This window comes from Macrotis lagotis, chromosome 4 (genome assembly GCF_037893015.1).
Source record: "Macrotis lagotis isolate mMagLag1 chromosome 4, bilby.v1.9.chrom.fasta, whole genome shotgun sequence".
Classification (NCBI taxonomy): domain Eukaryota; kingdom Metazoa; phylum Chordata; class Mammalia; order Peramelemorphia; family Peramelidae; genus Macrotis; species Macrotis lagotis.
The window spans coordinates 207,748,099-207,754,997 of NC_133661.1; positions in this window are offsets into that span (position 1 = coordinate 207,748,099).

Consider the following 6,899-nt stretch of genomic DNA (forward strand, 5'->3'; position numbering starts at 1 on the left):
TTCTCCTATGGTCTTCCTCAACTTCTTTGAATTCTTTTTTTTAAAAAGGATTTTTATGATTTTTTTATTGTTTCCTTAGAAACTATAGAAATAAATCACAGGTATGGATTTCTATTATTTCTTTGGAAACTCCCTATAACAATAAAACTACAGTTATGTTCTTTTTCAAAAAATGAATTCAGAGAAGCTGTGGAAGACTGTAGGAGAGCATATGTCCCTGCCTTGCCTCCCTCCACGCAACTGCCAAAGTAAGGGAAGAGGTAGAATGGGAAAGATGAGAGAGAGAGAGAGAAGAGAAGAGAAGAGAAGAGAAGAGAAGAGAAGAGAAGAGATCAGGTCTCTTTAGTTTCTTTGGGCTCTTTTTTGTTTCCAGCCTCAAGAGAGAAAATGGACAATATCAACCTCTTTTCATGATCTAAAATAAGTCATTATTTATGATATTTAATAAATGAAACTATAATGATATCTAGAAAAGAAATTTAGTCAAACACCTCTTAGCTCTGTAGGAGCTTTTTTAAGATTCTGTTTGACAATAATAATTCCAGTGTTCCCCTTCTTATTTTGGTAGCTGTTTATCTCACTTCTCAACTCCCTTATCAGTTGCTTTTAGTTCCTTAGAAAATACATTCTTTTTTTTTTACCCTCCCATAGGCATAACCTTTACCCCACCTTCATTCCATACCTAGGCAGAAATCTGGCTACTTTCCCAAGACTCCTGTCCTGCCTTACCCATATCCCTGCTAAGAGGAACTGTTCAAATGCTGTTTCCTAATATTGTCTAGTGTACCAAAGCCAGAATGCAAAATGCCCACTGCAATGACCAGCAATTGAACTGAGACTTGGCATCCACAGACAGTGAGGTTTAGATTTTATTCTATTAATTTATCTATTATTATCTATTATTAATTTATCTATATTATCTATTCTATTAATTTATTTATTATTTCTATTTAATTTATTTCCAAATCCTATATCCATTTTGACTCTTAGAATTCACCTTCTCTCTTTCCCCCTTTCCTATGAGGGATCTATAAAGTATTTTGGGGGAATTGGATGATCTGTAACTTTTTTTTTTAGATTTTTGCAAGGCAATGGGGTTAAGTGGCTTGCCCAAGGCCATACAGCTAGGTAATTAATTATATTAAGTGTCTGAGGCCAGATTTGAACTCAGGTACTCCTGACTCCAGGGCTGGTGCTCTATCCGCTGTGCCACGTAGCTGCTCCAATCTGTAACTTTTAAAAGGATGATAGATGAATTAATACACCTTTTTTTAAAAAAAAATTAGTTTGAATTGGAGTCTTCCTACTTTTATCACCAAAAAAAGCATTCATTAAGCCATTAATATAACAGTAGCAAGGTGCAAGGTGCTAGAAATATGAAGAAAGAAAGAATGAACAGTACTTCCTTAAAATATCTTATATTTTCCCTGTGACTGTTTTCAGTTATATCTAATTCTTTGTGATCTCATTTAGAGTTTCTTTGAAAAGACATTGGAGTGGTTTACCATTTCCTTCTCCAGTTCATTTTACATGTGAGGAAACTGAGGCAGCAGGGTTAAGTGACTTATCCAGGATTACATATCTAGAAGGTGTCTGAGACCAAATTTGGCCTTCTTGACTCCAGGTCAAGTTCCCTATTCCCTGAGATCCCTAGCTGGTTATTAGACATGTTCAAAATCATTTTCTTGATCAAAGAGCAACATTCAAAAGTAGTTTATCCTTTTTAAAAATAGCTGTTGTAATATCTAAGCATTTGAAGACTGCAGTATATTTAGTAAACATTTATTAGACTTGTACTATATCTTATATCAGGTACTTGGTTTACAAAGAAATACCTGAAATAGTTCTTTCCTTCAGGAAGGTTGCACTCTCCTGGGAGTGGTGTTTGAAGATGGGATAAAGGAACAATATGTACACAGAGAAGACAATATAAAATGCTCTCCAATAGCTAAATGGAAATGGATCTCATAGATTTGAAGGCTTTCTGCAGTGGAACAGATTATCCATACATGTCTACCCATCTGATAGTTCCCTTGCTCATGTACATTAAGACTTAAGGGAGACACTGTGGAGCAGGAGAGGACATCCTGAGAAGATACTGGTATTCTGACAGGTATGAGTTGCTTCTGCCCTATGTCACTCTTTATCTATGTCTCTCTCCACATGTGAACACCATGAATGTATGTTCTATTTTCCCATTGACATCATTGTGAGAAAGTGACCCATCGTATTTTGTTGCTATTTTTCTTACTATACCATTTTAGTTTTTGCTTTGAACCAATTGTGTTCTCTGATTTCAAAAAGCAAAGGGATCAGTGGAGATTCTTCTAATATGATTTCTCTTATAGTTCTCTTATAGTTTGGGATTGGTGTCCAGAAATTATATTGAATTTAGGAGAGTCATTCTGTGAGAGGGTCATCCTGTGAGTGTGAGTTTGGAAATACAGTTCCAGGTTCAAGGACAGTTTATTCTCAACATTCCTAAAACTATGTAGTTCGTAAAATTCTGCTGATATATTTGCCTTTCATTAGTTAACCAGAGGTCAAAGCAAAAGCATTTACAGGACAGTATTGTCACTAAACATGGGAAGCCCTGATCATCCTTGATTTTTTCTGATATTGTGAAAGATACCAGTGGAGCATTCCAGTTATCTACCCATCATCTCTTGTCCTTGACAAGAGCTTAACACAGTGCCCAGAATATCACAGGCACTAAATAAATGTTTATTGACTGACTGAACTTTCATTGTCATATATTCCCCTGATGTTTTTACTTCCTTTTTTTTCTTTTTCTTTTAAGGTTTTCATTGATTTTTGAAAGGTAATGGATCTGTTCCAAGTGTGCCAGTCCTTGCCCTGGTCCCCAGATCCTATCAGTATCTCTCCTTTCAAACAGTACAACCAAAAAATTATGGCCTTGTCACCAACCCTGCTGTTGTACTATAAAGGTTTCCAGTCCCCTCCATCCCCTCTTCAGTGAATTCTTCTATGTAGGTCATCTTTCCTAGTTAGAATGTGAATTCTTTTAGGAAAGGAAGACAGTCTGTCTCCATTTTGAGTTTGTATTGACTTGGCCACTAGGAAATGTTTAATAAATATTTTCCATTTCTGCCTCCACATCTGTTCCCTTCTCTTCATTCACAGAGCTGCCATCCCAGTTTAGACCCTGATCACCCCTTGCCTGAATTATTCCAATAGCTTCTTAATTGTCCTTTTGGCTTCTAGTCTCTCTCCTCTCTAATTCAGCCTCTACACAGTTGACAAAATATACTTCTTGAAGCACAGGTCTGAATGCATTACTCTGTCATTCAAGAACTTTAGTGGATCACTGTTGCCTCTAAATCAAATAAAAGTTTATCAATTTGACAATTTAGAAAGTTTACTTTTTTTCACCCTTTTACAAAGGGATTTTTGCTGTAAAAATAAGGCAAGAATATACATTTCCCCTCAATAGCAGAGGGCATACTCTTCCCTATACTATCCTAGCTTCTGGGAAGAGGAGGCTAAAACTTAACAAAGTTTCTACAAAGTATTCACCCTCCAAAAATCTGGCATAGCTACTGGGGGAGTCTTGTCTCAAACTTCAGGGTCTTAAAGCTCAGTTGACTCTTAAAGACCGTGCCTCTATATTTGAGACTGGTTGGCCACAAAATTTGGTATAGGCTCTGCTCCTGGATCACCAGTGACTTGTTCTCCTCAACTTTTGAAACTCACAAAGTCATAAACATTTCTAATCTCATTTTACTAAAACCAGGAAAGAAGAGACACAACAGAGTCAGAAGCAAGAGCCCTCATAGGTTCCCTTCCCCCAGGATCAGAGATAAGAGCCTGGTTCTGGCCTGTTAAATTCCTTCTAGTTTTGTCACTCAACAGAGCCTCTGGTCATCATGTGGTCAGTGGATGGAATAAGCTCCATAATATTGTCACATCTCCCAAATCCCAACATCGGGACATTTCCATACATTTCAAGAAGCAGGTTCCCCAGCTTCTTCCATGCCACCCCTCCCCCTTTGCCCTAAAACCACCACCAGTAATCCCTCTTCTCCCCCTTCTAAAAATGTTTCAGTCCTTAACAAATTGGCTGGAGTGTGCTTTGAACACATTGTCCATCTCACCAATCCAGAACAGTCCTCTGGGGAACCATCCTGGATAGGACTATTGTTTTTCCACTATAGCTTTTCCCAGTACCATTCAGAAAAACATCTTGAAACAGTAAAAGCAGCACAATCTAATAAAGTCTCACACATTCAGGGCAAAAATCACCACTGTCTCCAAATACAGAGCTGTTCAGGTTCAATAAGCAAGGGACGTTTTTAAAAGTTAACTAAAGATTACTGTTTGCTCAGTACCCAACAAGGGCTTGTCTTGGTGCTCAAAGGGCCTTCTTCAACCCAAAGATAAAGGAAAAACAAAGACAAAGAAAACCAGATTTTTTATCTCAAAAGAAAATCTGATCCCTTTGGAGCTTCTCAGGTCACATGATTTTTTCTCCTAAAGGATTTAGGACTTGGGGTCACCTAGAAGTCATTAGCTTACAAATTGGCTCTGATTCCTAATGGGGTCAGAAAATTTTTCTCACCACTGCTTTACTTTGCTTAAAAAAACAAAACTGTTTTGATGCTTTTTTTAAAGAGCTGTTACTTACCAGTAACTATCCCATACTCTTAAAGTCTTTTGTTGTAGTTAATGAAAAAGGCTAAATCAAGTCAAATGACAGCATGGTCTCTGACAATAAAAGCTTAGTCTAGCACATAGTAGGTGCTATAAAATATGATGATGATGATGATGATGATGATGATGATGATATAACTTGAGTCTACCAAAAGATTGCTGTAGAGAAGGGAAAATGCCTTATAATGAATTCACTGGAGACAAAGTTGATCATTGCATTGAACAGAGTTCTAATTGTCATAGGACTATTTTGTTGTTATTGAGTTATTTTCAGTCACATTTGACTCTTCATGACCCTATTTGGGATTTTCTTGGTATAAATACTGGAGTAGTTTGCCAATCTCTTCTCCAGCTCATTTTACACATGAGAAAACAGAGGCGGACATGGTTAAGTTACTTGTAAAGGGTCACACAGTTAGCAAGTATCTGAGGCCAGATTTGAACACGGAATTTCTTTTCACTAGACCCAGCACTCTATCCACTGCACCTGCCTAGCTGCTCCATAAGGTTGTAGATCTACAAATGGAAGAGACTTCAGAGGCCATGTCTTATTATTGTTTTCTTGTACATTATTGTGGTCATTGTATGTGCTGTTCTTCTAGTTGTAATTATTTTGCTTTGCATCAATTCATGTCTTTACAATTTTCTAAAATTCTCCAAATTCTTCATTTTTTTGAAATGCAATTATATCCTATTACATCATAATATCAATCTACTAATCCATTCTCCATTAGATAGACAACCACTTTATTTAGCCTACCTTTCTAGGCTTATTGCATATGATTCCCATTTATAATTCTCTTTTGCAAAAACTGACTAACTTATTGGTCTCTGAATTCAGCATTTTATTTCCTATGTCTATGTCTTTTTTGGAGTCCATGTGATGAATGCATTAAAAGTTTGTTGAAATGAACTATATCTATGGCAACCTTGAAGGTGAAAACAAATCCATAAAGGACAACCTGAGGGATGGGTAGGGAAGGAGGTGAGTGAGGAATGAGTAGTCACTTTCCTTTTCAGAGTTCTTTAAAGGTTGTAAGGGATGTTTAGAGAGGATCTGATCACTTCTGGCAAAGGCATTTTTTTCCCTTAGGGTTACTTGCTATTCTACCTTTGGTGTCACTCAACTCTCATCTATGATTCTAAAAAACTAACATGCACAATAACTTAACTCCAGTAAAAAAAAAATTCTGGTCAGATGGCTAAATCAGATTGAGGGTAACCAATAGACTCAAATCTATTAGTGAGTTAGGGTGATGACTACACCAAGCATATGAAGACTTCCTTTGGTGGAATGTGTGGATAAAAGCCACTGTGAAGTGTTTAGAAGCTTGATCAGATATTGAAGATTCCAAGGTCATCCACTGCATTCTGGGTTATCACTAGTCATAATAACTTTTATCTTGACACTGGATTTCATTGGCTCTGGAAAAGAGAATGAGGCTACCATCTTTATGGAACTCTGCCTCATTTAAATCCAATTCAGTTCCAAGTCAAAACATCATGCATTTCCCATTACTCATGAAAGGAAGAGCAAATAATAGCAACAAGGAAATATTTATGTACTGACTGTAGGTATGCCAGCCTCATGACTTTTTAAACATTGGATAAAAAAGTCATTTTCCCTTCTCACAACCTCTTTGACTTATAGCCCAGAACCAGTTGCTAAGACATTGCCCAGAGCCAGCATCTGGAATCCCAGCTGCAGAAATCATTGAATGAATTGAAAGGGTGGAAAAAAGTGAAGAACAGATGATAATTAGACAGTCTGCAAGAATGATGAAATGCAAAGTGTTGAAGCAGGTACTGCTAATACTGCTTAGAATCAGGGTGCTGTCAGACTCACTTACTGAAGGGTTTCCCTATATGCAATACTCCATTTAATAGGATTTGACTTGTATGAAGGAACAGTGTGAGCATTACTGTAAAGGATCTATTATCGCTTTTTGTTGGTGGTGGTTCTTGCTCAATTACAGCAGTCCTGCAGATAATGATCTGCCTCTATATCCAGGAATAATAAAAACAAAATGTATGGCAGATATCAAATAAATGGAAATAAACATTCTAGCTTGGTGTTCTTGGTAGATTGGATGTCTTGAAGTGTGGATAAGCTGATGAAAGAGAGGGGAATGGGGAGAATAAATGGAAGGAGGGAAGAAAAGAGAAGGAAAGAAGAGAAAAGAGGGGAGACAGGAAGGAAGTGGAGCTAGATCAACAGTGACTTAGCA